The sequence below is a fragment of the Camelina sativa genome, chromosome 4 (genome assembly GCF_030686135.1).
Source record: "Camelina sativa cultivar CO46 ecotype springtype chromosome 4, ASM3068613v1".
Lineage (NCBI taxonomy): Eukaryota > Viridiplantae > Streptophyta > Magnoliopsida > Brassicales > Brassicaceae > Camelina > Camelina sativa.
In genome coordinates, this window is record NC_141883.1 from 8540193 (window position 1) to 8556189 (window position 15997).

The window sequence follows — 15997 nt, forward strand, 5'->3', positions numbered from 1 at the left end:
ATGAATGCAACAGAAATGCAACTAGAATGAAATAAGAAAAAGGACAGGACAGACACGAATCATAAACAAGAGTTCTGGGAATGAACTCGAGCAAGCACTCGATCGAGTGTTGATCGAGTGCAGGGTCGAGCTGGACAAAAACGTAAAACAGAGCAATGCAGATAAAACAGAGCAAGACAAAAGTAAATCAAACAACGATCAAACAACAGGATTTAGCCTAAGAAATCAATAGACAAGGAAGGTCTTAGGGATGGATTCATGGGCTGAACTTAGATTGTGGTTATCTAACTTGATCAACAAACCTCAATCAACATGAGCTAATCCCTAGACATTAATCTCTAAGAACATGTTAATCCACTCTCATGGCAAAAACAATCAAGCTCATATATTTCTAGACTTGTTCTCACAAAGTAAAGAATCTATACAAGCAAGCATTAATCAATATGTCAAGAATCAAACAAGACTTCTAATCTCTTAGCAAGCCTAATGATAATCTCTAGATCTAGCCTTATCTATGCACCTTAGACATTGGTGTGATGCTAAGAAGCTTGAGATCAAACCCTACCCTCTCAGTTATAGGATCAGCATTAAGAACATCTAGTCTAGAAGAGATCTACAACAATCAAGCTTGACCAAATCAAATAACCACAACATCTATCCAACCTAAACCATCCCTAAGAGCTAAGGAAACTACTCAAAATCACACATGATGAACAGGAAAGTCATAAACCCAGAAAAACACGAAACTTGCATGATTAGAAAGATAAAACAAAGATCTAAACTATTGGAGAAGGAATCAAACTCGAATTCTTGATACTTTGAAAGTTGTGAAACAAACAAGTATGAAGAATCTTGTGTTTTCTCCTTCAAAAGAGGTACAAGATCTAAGAAAATAAAAGTGCAAAAAGCATAAATCCCAAAAAGGGTAAAATACTAGGTTTTAGAATATCTAAAAAACACTCTCCTTTTGTGGCTGCAGGGTACAAGGTCCTTAAATAGGAAAAAGGAGGGGAAGCCCTAAAAATGCTACCTTCTTATGTCTTGGAGGGTACAAGGTCCTTCCACTCGGTCGAGTCACTCTCAGCACACGGTCGAGTGTCTGGTCGAGTGGGCAGTCGAGTTGGACTCCGGACATTGGTTCTCCAGCCTTAACTCCTTTGCTTTCTCCTCATGATTGCTTCACTTCTCCTCAGCATTGCTTCCATGCTCCTTAGGCTTCAAAATCACCTGTTTATGCAAGATAAGATGCAAATGCAATGCAACTACACTCTAATGCAAGAACAATCCTAAAAATATGCAATGATGGTCAAAAAGGATAGCAAAGGACGCAAAAGATGTGAATATATTAAAGGAAAACAGGGTAAAATATGTGAATATCAAGGCGCCTTTGACTCGGACCAATCATCAGTGGTTCGCAGTTGCGGCTCGAAGTTGTGCTCGATTATTTTACCCGATGAGGCGATCGTGTTAACCACCGGGTTGGTGATCGGGTGGACTGGTGTTGAGCAACTGCACGACATGACGTAGGAGGTGACTCCTGACATGTCCAAGCTTTGGATTTCGAGCATTATCCCCTCTCTTTCAGCTTCCCCCATGTCTTCATTTATCTCCGGTTCGATGACTTCCCGATAGGTATCAAGCAGTTCCTTGTAGAGCTCCGTTTCTTGATGTACGAATCCCTCCTTACTATCAAATGTCAGCGCTGGTTGTAAACAATCCCCGATTGCAATCTCCTCAAACGCCTCTTCACTCAGTTTGTCTAACTCCTCTATCCAGAAGGTTTGCCCTGCTATTGTGGGTTTCTTCATAGTTTCCGGAATGTAAAATTGCATAGTAAGGTCTTCCCCGCGCTTCAGATCGATCTTTCCATTCCTCACATCTATCATTGCCCCTGCGGTGGCTAAAAATGGTCGTCCTAAGATAAGCGGATCCCTTGGCTCCACATCCATCTCCAAAACCACGAAGTCGGTTGGTACGTCAACTGACCCTACCTTGACCGGCAAGTCTTCTAATAATCCGCTTGGCAACCTTGTAGTTCAATCTGCTAGGACCAATTGGATGTCGGTGGGCATGAATTTCTCGAATCCAAGACGTTTGGCTACAGTTAAAGGCATTAGGCTGACTGATGCTCCCAAATCGCAAATACATCTTCCGAAATTCAAGTGTCCAATCGAGCAAGGTAAAGTAAACGACCCTGGGTCGCTCAGTTTCTTAGGTGTAGTAGTCCTCTGGATTATAGCACTGCATTCATGATTGAGTATGATCATCCCTTGAACTTTTTTGATCCGTTCCATCATTGCATCCTTCAGGAATTTCTGGTAAGGAGGTATCAGGGTGAAAGCGTCTATTAGAGGCATGCGAAGTTCGGGTTCCTGCATCTGTTTCTCGAACAATGCCTTGTACTTCTCAAGAAGTTCCTTGCGAAATCGTCTAGGGAATGGAAAAGGTGGCTTGTAAGGTGGAGGGATGAATCTTCTTTCTTTTTGTTTCTCTCATCTTGGCTTGTCTGCAGGAGGTGGACTGACCTAGGTGTCAACCCAATCATCTATCCGAGTAGTGTGGTCGGGTGCCGTGTCTGGTTGCTCTGGAGAATGGTTTGGTGGTTGAGCAGGAGTGGGCGGTTCACGGAGATCCTCCCCATCTAAATCATTGCTGGCCTCAATAATGTGCGGTGGTGCTGGCCGAGGTGGTAATTGGCGTCCACTCCGTAGGGCTATGGCAAGCGCAGACTCCTGACTTTTGGAAGTTGAGGCCGATTTATCTGTAGGCACCTGGATTCGAGAGCCTAAGTCATCAAACTTGTTGTGTAGTTGCTTGAAATTGGCTGATAAACGGCAGGCAAGATCATCGAATCTTGTAGTTATTTGTATGGCATCGGTCTTCTGAGTTGACAGGACTTGGTGCATCAGTGAGAGCAAAACTAGCGATGAGGAATATATGAAGGTATGGGGCTGATAGTCGGATTAGTTGGGAGGTAGGTCCTAGTCCTTGGTGTGTGACCACTTTGATTATAGATGTAGTTCATGTCCTCTAGCTGAGCATTCTCCCCATCTTCTTGTAAAAACTGTTCTTCCTCTCAGATTGCATGAACATGCTGCTGCTGGCTGAGTAGTTTATCGATCTTGTCATTGAGGGCTTTCATGTCCCTCTTGTACTTGGCATCTTCCTCTCCTGTAGATCGCACAGTACGATCATATTCCTCATTATAATACCCATCAGATTGAGCCAAGTTCTCCACTAGGTCCCAACCTTCATCAACATCCTTGTTGAGGAAGTTACCATTGCTTGCGGTGTCCAGCAACATCCGTATCTTGGGGACCACTCCTCTATAAAGTGTACTTAGCAAAGAAGCATTGCTGAAGCCATGATGAGGGCACCTGGTAGTGTATCCCTTGAAACGTTCCCAAGCTTCACTGAACATTTCATTGTTCTTCTGAACAAAGCTGGAAATATCATTTCGATGCCTTGCGGTTCTGGAGTTGGAGAAGAATTTGGCCAGAAACGCCTTCTTGCACGCTTCCCAAGTGGTGATGGACTCCTTGGGGAGTGATTTCTCCCAGAGGTGCGCTTTGTCTCCCAAGGAAAATGGGAAAAGCCTTAGTTTGAATCCATCCTCACTAACTCCATTTATCTTTGTGAGGCTACAGAGCCTATCAAACTCATCCAGATGGTCTAATGGGTCCTCCATTGGCAATCCATGAAACTTGTTGCTCTGTATCATCCGGATGAGACTACTCTTGATCTCAAAGTTGTTGTTCTCGACAGCAGGTGGCACAATGTCATTCCTTTGAGTGTGAGTAGATGGAGCATCTCCTGCTCCGATGTAGATCCTTGCTTGAGGAGCTGGTGGACCGTTTTGATCGTTCATTGTCTCATCAATTGTTGGTGGTTGCGGTTGTCGAACTTGTTGTTGGCGGAGTAAGTGTGGTCTGTCGATGTTGTCGATGAATAGACTTAGGTTTTGGTTACCCTTGGATCGTGTTTGCATGCAAAAGTAGGTGACCAAGTGTGTACACGAGGGTCAACTCGATCCAGGTGATCGAGTGACGGGTTGGCTGGGTGCTCGGGTTTGTACCTGAAATGCAAAACGAACAAAAAAGAAAGCAAACAAGTCCAATTCCGAACCAATGTAGATAAGAGAACTTGATCTAGCAAGTGCTGAAATCCTAAACGTAGTAAAATTAAATTCAACCAAATTGCAACAACGCCAAATTGATAACAGGCTTTTCCACCCAGGATATCAACTCCCTATGCAGTTGTAGTACAAAGGGTTATCAATCCAAATGGTTGTTTATGCTAGCAGGAAGGATGCAATCAGAACAATGCAAGTCAAGCCAAGCAATAATGGAGTTTTGTCTAACAATCCTAAGATAATAAAAGAAAAGAATATAAACAAAGAACCACACGACCTAAGCACTCGATGCAAGCATTCGAGTACAGGATCGGGTGGGGTGATCAAGTAAGCAAAGAAGGTATGAACAACTCGAGGGGTTACTCGAAGAAGGTGATCGTGTACCTGTTCGGGTAAAGGATCGAGTGATGAATATAAATGCAAGCAATTAAAATACGAAAGCTTCTAAGGATGGGGTAATCGAATCGTAAGTGTTCCTGAGCAATACGTATGTCTTACATGCCTCAAGCAAATATTCCCTAGACAATGAATCTCTAATATCTTGTTAAAACACTCTCCTGATAGAAACAATCAACCTTGATCACTCCCCTACCCAACTCTCGTTGGAGAAACATGACCAAGCAGGCAATAAGAACCGATTCGTTATTGTCAATAAACCCCTTACTCATCTAATCTCTTAGGCTAAGTGAGTAAATCTCTAGCATTGGTTGATTCAAGCATTTCATCTACACCTCTCGGTGGTAAAACACCTTAGATCTAATCTCACCCTCTCGGTTTGTTGACAGCATTAAGAACACCAACCTGGAAGGGAATCTATAAAACATATTCAATCAAACTAAGACATCCTAACCGATCAAGAACACAAAATCATCTATCCCATCCCTAGAAACTTTAATACACTACTCGGAAATCATTGCAAAAAACATAAAAGCATATATGAACGAAAATTGCATTGTATTAAAAGATAGAGTAGAGGATAAAGAGTACAAAGTAGAGATCTAAGGAAATGACAAAAAGATATATAAAAAATCCTAACAAAAAGTGAAAAGTGTTTTGAGTCGCTCAGTTCTCTCACAGAAGCTCTCGCTCTCTGGTTTGAGGGTCTGCGGCTTGCTCGTTTGCAAGGAAGAAGAGGAGGGGTTTATATATGGAAACCCCTTTGACCTAGTTTCCCAGTCTTGTCCGAGGGTCTACTCGATGGGGTGCACGAAGATGAGGTCGGGTTAATCCTCGGGTAAATTTTCGGGTTGTTCTTCCTGCTCTCGGATCCTCCTCGATCGTGTTGTGATGAGCTCGATGGCTCCTTCGGGTACACGTTCGGATTTGTCCTTGTTTTTCCCCATTTTAGGCTCTAAAGCACCTGTTTTCATCCAAAGTATGCAAATGCAAGAATGCAACACCCTAAATGGCCTAAAAGCGAATTACTAAAGTTAATGATCTAAGAATGCTAAGTGAAGGGTATAAACAATACATAATATGGACAAAAAAGGATACTTCAAACATGTAAATTAGAGAGTTATCAGACCCCCAAACTTAAATCTTGCTAGTCCTCTAGGAAGGAAGTAAGAGGGTGCCGTTCGAAAATGGGACTCATAACCTTTGGATCTAAGCGAAGGATTCAAGCTATAGTCCTTAAAGATAGTTTAATGGTGCTAAGATCAATCAACATACTTACAAATATTTTTCTATGCTTATTACCATGCATTGATCTAGTTCAACCTCCAACTAAAAGTAAAGTCTTGCAAGTCCAAAGAACATCTCTTTCACATTCAATTAAGTGTTTGGCGAATTCTTGCAAATGGGATGTGAATCAAGCTCAATCGGTTTCAAGGGTAAGGCTTTTTTGGTAAGGTGGTTTCAAACAAATTCTTTGGGTGTTTTTCTCTCAAAAGAAGGAATGCTAGACAGTTGTGAAAACTATCTAAGATTGAGAACAATTTGGGCATACAAAGTTTAACTCTTGATAATCTACCATTTTCTCATTCATTTTCTCTCTTTTTTTTTATTTAAACCCCCTAGACTTAAACTACCCACAACCTTGATTTTTAACTCTCATTTTTTTTTTTTTTTGTAATCCCTAAGGTCTAAACTTTAAACATCTAGCTCTCTTCTCTTTTTTTTTTCTTTTCTTTCTTTGTTAAACTCCTAATATGTATATATATATTTTTTCTTTCTTTCTTTCTAGGAGACTATAGCAATATCCTTTTCTCTTTTTTTACTTAGAGACTTAGAGCTACTTTATTCTAACCTTAGGGACTTCTTTTCTTCTTCTTTCCTTTTTTTTTTTTTTTATTTCTCAACCCAACCCAAATAAACATGCTAACCACCTATCTTTCAAAACCGATTCTATTAGCTAGTCCAAATGATTCTAACTCAGCTAAATCAAGAGCCAGTTCTTTGTCGTTCTCAATACTCTCAAGGTTTCACAACCTATAGCACAATGAAAAGGTCTCACTCAAAAATTCATAACAAGGTTTGAAAGAATGGTTTGGGTTCAAGGGTAGGGAAAAAAAAATCGGGTTAAACGAAAAGATTGGTAAGAATGGAGTGCTAACCCGAGTTTAGAGTTACCATGAGCAAGTATTCAAATTCCATAAGCAAGACAATTTTAAGTTCAAATTAAGTCCAATAACATAGAGATGATTCAATGTTCAAGCAAGTGGAGGAAGCATTCAGACACAAGGTTCTAAAAAAAGATGTTTCATTTTTTTTCCAAAGATTGATCTAGCAACAATGAACTATGATTAAGGGCTATAGCTTCAATCCTAAGGTTTGGCATTAAACAAGGTGGTTTTAATCATTGTACCCTAAAATGCATATGCAACAATCCTATATGAAGCAAAGTAGACTCAATCCTAATATGTAAATGCAACTACATGAACACTTTTTTTTTTTAATATTTTAATTTTTCAAAAACTTTTTGGGTTTTTTCAATGCACATAGATGCAGACTCAAATGAATAAAACTAGCATGCAAAAATTTTGAAATAAGAAAATAAAACACAATGTTATATACATTCTAGGACCCTCCCCCCAAACTTAAATTACACAGTCTCTGTGTAAATAAAAGTCTGAAAAAGAATCGAAGAATCACACAAAATGAAATAAAACTAAATGCAATGTTATTTACAAAGGGTGGGTGAATTTGGTACCTCATGGGTTGGTGAAGAAGGAGGTTGTAGCAGACTCCATACTCGCCAACGTGTAGCCAGGGTCGTCGCCGGCTTCAGCAGGTGCCGGTATTTGCTCGTCAGAGAGCTCGGTGATATGCACGGATGACTTGCTCGGACCAGCATCCGAGGGGTTGATTGTGGGGGTATCGCGTAGGTCATCGTGTAGTTATATTTACAATTCTTCATCTCAGACTGGCGCGGGATCGACGAGATGCAGAGACGACACCGTCTCTGTGCTCTCGAGGGTCTGCGGCGTGCTCGTTTGCAAGGAAGAAGAGGAGGGGTTTATATATGGAAACCCCCTTTGACCTAGCTTCCCAGTCCTGCCCGATGGGGTGCACGAAGATGAGGTCGGGTTAATCCTCGGGTAGATCTTCGGGTTGTTTTTCCTGCTCTCGGATCCTCCTCGATCGTGTTGGGGTTCAGACTGTTCTTCCAGCTCGATGGCTCCTTCGGGTACACGTTTGGATTTGTCCTTGTTTTTCCCCCATTTTAGGCTCTAAAGCACCTATTTTCATCCAAAGTATGCAAATGCAAGAATGCAACACCCTAAATGGCCTAAAAGCGAATTTCTACAGTTAATGACCTAAGAATGCTAAGTTAAGGGTATAAACAATACAAAATATGGACAAAAAAAGGATACTTAAAACATGTAAATTAGAGAGTTATCAATATGGCAGATGGAGAGGAGCAGTTCTACTTTGATGACTATTAGCCAAATCCAAGAGATAGCAGAGGAGTGAGAGAGACCAGCAAGAGGGTGACACTACTCCAAAAGTGGAACAAGTGGCATGGGAAGACTGTTGAAAAGCTGAAGAAGAAGGTGGTGAAGATGTCCAAGTCTATCAAGGGAATGAAGAAAGAGATTGCTGAGCTTAAGAGTGGAAACTAATCCCCAGCACCAACTGAGCATTTAAGGAGGAGTAGCTCAATAAGGGTATTGTCTAGGGCTGAAAACCCCTTGGAGCCTTCAAGAGCTTTTTCATTTGAGCCTTTACAGAGGAGAAGAGGTCCAATTCGCATAGAACAGCAGGTTCTGAGGCACTCGACCAGTGCACTCGAACCAACACTCGACCGAGTGCCTCCAATGTACTCGGTCGAGCACTTCCCCAGGCCTCAGTATGGTTTCCCAGTTCACCAAGGTTATCCACCTTACCCCTATGGCCAAGTTTACCCTCCCTTCCCACCTTAATACTTCCTGGACCCTGCTTTCAGGCACCAAGCCTTCTATGGACAGCAAGGGCAGCCATTCAACCCACTCGACCGAGTGCATGTCCGGAGCTATGGTTGAGTTCCCCCCTTCTCCATCAACAAGCCAGATTCAAGCCTCAGGCTCAAACTACACATATGACAACATTAGTGAGGCTGTTGATGACCTTTTCCACAACCAATGAGATACCATCATCACCTTATCCATTGTTTATACCATTTAGTTGCATGTTTTGTTTGTTTAAGTTCTTAAATCCTTTTTCAAATTTTTATTACACAAGGGACTGTGTAATTTAAGTTTGGGGGAGAGTTTAAGATAGCATTTAACATTGTTTTCTGTTTTCTTATTTCAAAATTTTAGCATAATCATGTTAGTACTTGCATTTCATCTAAGGCATAGAAAAACCCTAAAAATTTGAAACATTTTACAAAAATCTTCAAAAAACAGAGTGTTCATGTAGTTTGCATTGCATATTAGGATCTTGCTAGCTTGTTTCATATAGGATTGTTTCATAATCTGCATTAGGGATCAATGATGAGTTTAGCCTTGTTAACTTGTTTAAATTCACTAAACTAGGATCAATGCCCAAGTTAATAGTACTTTGATGCTAGTTGAGTGGTTAGAAACATAAGATTGAAACAAGTCTAGAATTCCTATGTTGCACTCTGGCCTAAATTGAAGCATGTTGTGATTTGAAGTCATTTCCTACTTATAAGAACCTAATATTGACTTTTAATTATCAGTTTGTGCATTGTTTTAAACTCATTGATACTTTATACATATTTGGATCATCATTACTTTTTTTACCACTCTTGTTGATCCAAGTAGCTGGGTTTGGGACTTGGTGTGTTTGAAAAATAAAAGAAAAGAGGGAAAAGAAAAAGAAAAGGATAAAGTCCTTAGGAGGGAAGTGTTTTAAAGTAAATTCCAGCTCTAAGTGAAAGGATGGGGTGTAGTAAAAGTTTCAAATAAGGTTCTGGTCAGAGAAAAGAAAGAAAGAAAAGAAAAGTCTAGTAAAAAGCGTTATGACTTGGGAAACAAGTAAGAGAAAGAGTCTTAGCATTTAAGAAATCAATAAGAACCCTCTCCTAGGACTGAAAAACAAAATTGAAAACGAGCAAAAGAGAAAAGATGAAGTTAAAGGGTGGAACTAGGACATTATGGGGTTAGAATGTTAGGAGCAAACACTTTGGGTGCCTTTGGGTAGAAAAGGTTCTGTTCTTGTATGTGTCTAAGTGATCTTACCTTTAACCTTCTTCTAAAGCTCAATCCACTTTTTGTGAGAGAAACCTTGATATTGATAAGTCCCACTCAAAAGAGAGACCATTTTTGTCTATAACCCTTATTACCAAGCCAAATGAGTTTAAACATTGCATAATCTGATTCATGTTCTTGTTTAATGAATGTTAAAGGAAATGACTGATTTGAATGCATGTGAAAGTCTAAGGCTTGAATCAGTTAAGGTTGTGAAAGGCTTGTCTAAAATCTTTAAGTATAGCTCATTCACCTTGCATCTTAGTACTAGTAACTTGGACATTGATTCTAGCTAGTCTATTAGCATGTTTAAGGTTCTGAGATCCCTTTTCAAACCTCTCCACCTGCTTATGTCTTGTTTGCTTGAGGGCAAGCAAAGACTAAGTTTGGGAGAGTTGATATGTATATATTTTACCTAGTTAACCATAGTTTATTCACATTTTTTACATGCTTTATTAGCTTGTTTTGTTACTTTCATACAGTTTAAGGTATGTTTGTGCATTAGAGTAGAATTTGCATTGCATTTGCATTGTTTCTTGTTTAAACAGGTGAATTGGACTCAAGAAGCATGGAAATAGCATCTGGGATGAGAGGAGTGCAACCATTGAAGCAAATAGGATTTGAATCAAGGAGAAGACCAACAAAGCATGAAGCACTCGACCACCACTACTCGTGCACTCGACCATGTGCTACTGAAGCACTCGACCGTGTGCTACTCAGGGACTTAACCAGTGGAGAGCAGAAGGATGGACCCCTCGACCAAGGCCACTCAACCGCTTGTGGTCGAGTACATCGAGCCGACTTTCTATTTTGTCAGCTAGCCAAATCAGAGCTTCCTTCCCTCACTATATATACCCCTTGTACCCCATGGCCGCCAGAAGACCCTCTTTAGGCAAAAAAGTACCTGTAGCCACCAAAAAAACCTTAGTCCTTACCTCTTAAGGGTTTTTAGCTTTTTAATATCATTTTGCCACTTTTATTTACTGTTTTTCTCAGATTTTAATATCTTGTAAGTCTCATAACTTTTAGGGTATTGAGAATCTGAGTTTGCTTTTTTATATTAAGTTGTTGTTCATCATCTCATCTATCTTATCATGCTAGTTTTATCATTTTCTGGGTTTATGTTCATCATCATCATGTTTTGTTCATCTGAGTAGTGAGTTAGGATTCTAGAGATGGATTAGGCTGGTTTAGGGCTGTGGTTGTTTAGGTTGGTTAAGCTTGATTGTTTACATATCTCTTCTGGGTTAGATGTTCTCTAAGCTGTTCTTATATCTGAGAGGGTAAGAACAGATCTTAAGCTTCATTGCATCATACCAATGTTTAGGTTGTTAGATAAAGCTAATACTAGAGATTATCATGCTTATCCCAAGAGATTGATTGTATAAGGTGATTTTTGACAAGTAATGGTCTGGTCCTTAATGCCTGTTTAGTATGGTTTCACCAATGAGAGTTGGGTTAGGATGTTACTTAAACTTGATCACTTCTGTCATGAGAGTGGATTAGTGAGTCATTAAGATCATTGTCTAGAGATAGCTCATGTTTGATTGAGGTTTGTTAACCAGTTTAGATAGCCCATGAATCCATCTCTGGAAGCCTACTTTGTTATTTGATTGTTTATTATGGCACCTTATCTTGTTTCATTGCATTCTATTCTGTTTTAAGTTGTTTAGATTGCTTCTGTTTTTTGTATTTACCCACTCAACCTAGCCACTCGACCATACACACGGTCGATTGCTTGATCGAGCACCTTCGGGTTCTTCATTTTACTTTATGTTTCATTTTTGTTTCATTTAGTTTACTTCCTGCATCTCTACTGTTTTGTTTCATTGCTCATATCTAGTTATTGCGCTTGTTTAATTTACATTCAGCATTGTTTACATTCTGCATTTTACATTATCGTCTTAGGATTGTTAGAAATCAATCATCATCATATTTGGCTTAACTTGAGTCACTGTTACATCTTGATTGCATGCAACACACACTTTATGGATTGACATCCTTTATGCACACATTCTGATCATCCATACTCATGTCTGTTTGTTTGATTGCATCATCCATTCATTGCATAAGTAAACCCTGAGAAAACTAGTGTTTCAACAACCTAACAACATTCAAACCAAAACACCTAACCAAACATGAACCAATGAATTAAATAACCAAAAACGAACAAATCTATAACATCTATCCAACAATACTAATAACATAAAGCAAGTCAGAGAACAATGAACCAACAACCTAAACAATCGTTCTGGACCACTATATTTCATTCTAGCAACCTAACAACAGCATAGAATGAAACAACCAAGCCTCTAAAAGATCCTCCTATTCATTGCGCTGATTCAACGATTATACTTTGCCTTTACCTGCACCACAAACACAAATTGAGATGCATGAGTATTGCAATCCTTCCATCTACTGGGATATACACACAAGCAACTGAGAATCCAATGTCAAACAACAACCAAACAAACACAACAAACCAGGAAAACAAGTATCAGCCATCTACTGAAAGGGTTAGTCTCGACCGACACTGCTCCTTGGTATCGACAGACACTGGGAGTCAGTGTCGAGCGACACTGCTCCTTGGTGTCGACCGACACCGCCTTCTGGTGTTGACCGACACCCCTCCTCGACCCGGAAACCCTAGCATCAACACATGCCAAGACTCTGGGCCGTCAAACTCCTTGGTTTCGATAGACACCAACCTTATCTCGATACCTGGTGTCGGTCGTCACCGACCCCGCAGATGCATTCTGCCCGAAGACAAAGCTTTTTTTCATCGGATTTCACCGATCCAAATCGTCCAAAACTCACCCAAAAGCCATAAAATGCCATTGGAACCATGAACAAACCAAAAACATGCAAGGAAACAACCAAATACAGCCATAAAACATGAAAACAAAGGAATCACAGGCTTAGATCAGTCATGGTCATGCACTCACCTTTTTAGCAGGAAGTTTCTGACCAAAACTGACTAATACAACCTCTTAGAAAGCTTCTCCCTCGCTCCTAGCACCAGATCTCCACCCCACAGGAACAGACCTCACAAACAAAGCCAAGAAATCTCCCAAAAACTCTAACACCCTCAAGAACTCTTTTCTTTTTTTCTAAAACTCTATGGAACGAGAAGTGAGCGGCCTTTGCAACCCTCAAAATCGACTTCTAGTTTAAATATTTTGGTTTAGGGATTCCCCAACCCAACCGGTCAAACCACCCACTCCCAAAAACCAACAATTCGGTTCGCGCGCGGATGTTACATTTATTTCATGTCAAGTATGGATATAACAAATATTTATTGGTATATACGGTAAAACCTCTATAAAATAATAAAGTCGGGACCATAAAATTTTATTAATTTATAGAGGTTTAAATTTATCAATAAATTAATAATTATTAATTTATCGATAAATTAATAAAATATTAACTTATGAAAAGTTTTTTTTCATTTTCATAATTTTAAACATTTTCTATTACAAAATAAGAACTTTGTTATGATTCACATTTTTATAGAATTTTTTTTAATTATAATTTTGGCTATCGTAATAAGATTGATGCTAATAATTTACTTAATTATGTAGATGAAAATGATAAATGTTAGAAGTTTAGAGTTTAGAAAAAAATTGCTAGTACTATCCTTCATGGTAATGATGAAGTCGAATAAGATATTGGAGTGCCTTTAGAACTAGTTACATGTAAAAAAAAGTAATTATCGCATCTAGGACTCTCCACAATTTTTGTATGCGATTTGAGAAGACAACACCAAAAGTTTTTAATACAATGAAAAAGATTAGAGATGAGTTCTAACTAGAATACAAATTCAAGAATACACAAACAATAATAAAGCTATATTGCAATAAGAGAACATTCTCCCGGAAGCATTCATTGCCATGTTCCGATCCACCGGATGCCTGAGATCCAACACAGTCAAGCTAATGACTGAAAACAAACGCTTAGTGGGAGGCAACCCACTCATAGGTTTTTCTTTTCCACTTAAATTGAGTCATTTTTATTCTTGTTTTGAGTCAGTTTGAATTTGTATTGAATTCTGAACTTCTATCTATCATGTTGCGTTTAATCTTGTGTTTGAGTGATTCTTAGCAGTGCTAACATCCAAGGAATGAGAAAAACACAAATTAATCGCAGCTAACTCAAGAATAATGTTCGAACTCTCTGCATCTGCAGAATGCATCGACCGACACACCATCAGCATCGGTTGACACAGAACATCCAAATTGGTAACACGATTTTGTTCACAATTTCAATACTTATTCGTTTTTGTTTATTTTTCTTCACCAATCTCTTACTTGATAACACTGGGGACAGTGTTGTCTAAGTCTGGGGAGGCAGTTACTAACTACGTTTTTGTTTTAGAATTAAAAAAAAAAAATTTATTGAGTCAAAATTTTTGTTGGGAACTATGATTTTTCTATTTAGTGTACTGCCTTGGTTGATTAATGCTGCAGATTGAATCCAGAATCCGACTAATGAAAAATCCAAAGGCTGACCAGTGAACCAGAGACATCCGAATTTCCAACAGAATCCATAAAAGCATGAGATAATTTTCTGTGCTTTTCTTTTTACCTCATCAAGGAGATTGATGTTCATAGAGCTTGACTCCTTATTCATACCTGACAAGTAAGATTTCAGAAAAAAAAAATGGTACTCCTCTCCCTTATTAAAGTTTTAAATATTTTTCCAGAGAGCTTTGTTTAAAAAAAAAAAAGTGAATAAAAGATGAGATGATTTTAATCAGTTTAGAGAGGTAGGTAAATTACATGTGACCTCACTATTCTACTCTTGAGTCAAATGATCACACAAAGCTTGGAAGAGAGGGGTAGGTAAATTACCGATGACCCCATTGTTCGCCTACAACTTTGAGAAAAAAAAAGAAGAAGATAAAAAAAAAACAAAGCAAAGCTCTAAGGAAGATAAAATAGAATAAGTCTGAGGGAGAGAAAGAGTACCACATGTGGTAAAAGATATGTCTTGCTTGTTATGGTATAGTACGGGAATGAGTCTAGAAGGTTCTTGACATTGACCAAATTGATGAGACCCACCGATGAAGGCTTAATGGAGGAAGTAGTGGAATTTGGTTTGAATTTGGGATACTATGAATGTCAACGGAGAAGTACATGGTGGTTCAATTTGGATTTATCTGCTAAGCATATGGATTGTGGTTTGGATGATCATGGCATTACTTTAAAAAGAAAATGATTTCCTGCATTTTCAAACCTCTTTCACAGGTCTAAGTTTATGTTTTGCTTGAGGGCAAGCAAAGGCTAAGTCTGGGGGAGTTGATATATCATGGTTTTTAGGTGTTTTTAGCCATGATATAAGTCTTATTTATAGAGTCTTTTTGGTATTTTTAGAGTCTTTTGACTCTTTATAGGATTTAGTATGGATGGGAGCATAATGGAGCTAAATAGGAGGATTTGGAGCATAGTCAAGCATTGAGGCTGAGCTACGAAGTTGGGAGACCAGTTCAAGAGCAAGCATCGATCGATGCTTCATATGTGTCGATCGATGCATAGCCAAAGAAGAAATCGGAAGTTTTCCCACAAGTTTTGAAGATTTACAAAGCTGCCACAAAGTTTTCCATATTTGCATCATTTGTCCCTGGACGTGTTTTAGGAATATATATAGGATTTTTATGGTCATTGTTTAGACCTAAGCTTTATTTTTCCTGCAACCTTTTGAGAGAGAAATCCCTGAGAGATTTTAGAGAGTTTTTGGAGGGAAGAATCAAGACTCCTTCTAGAGAAGATTCAAAACTCTTTTTCTACTTCTTTTAATCTTTTAATGCAATTTATTCATAATATGATTTGTGTTTCATTGATCATGTCTGAGTAGATCTCTTGTTAGGTTTAGGGTTTTCAAAGGAATTCATGAATTGTTAGGTTATCAGATTGTTAGGTTAATATCTATAGAATTCTTCATCTAGATTGGTTTATTGTGTATTCTAGAGTAGCGAGAGCAACCTAGAATCTGATCTTAGGTTAATTGATAGACATGAGAGTGTTATTAATTTCCTGAAATAATCTATTTACAAAGTGATTTGATTTGCAAAATACCTATTTACAAAGAGATTTGATTTGCAAAATACCTATTTACAAAGAGATTTGATTTGCAGAAAAAAAGAACAAAGAGATTTGATTTAGGGATTTTGTGAACTTATCAAACCTGAATTTAATGCTAGTTTAATCATTAGGATTTGCAAAGAGATTTG

General features: G+C 38.8%; 1 non-coding gene across 1 annotated transcript; it reads left to right on the top strand.

Annotated features, from left to right (window-relative positions):
- Positions 1–3359: 3359 nt before the first annotated feature.
- On the top strand, positions 3360–3466 carry LOC147945609 (small nucleolar RNA R71). Its single transcript, XR_015597801.1, has one exon. It is a non-coding gene; the product is annotated as a small nucleolar RNA R71 (small nucleolar RNA).
- Positions 3467–15997: the final 12531 nt, after the last annotated feature.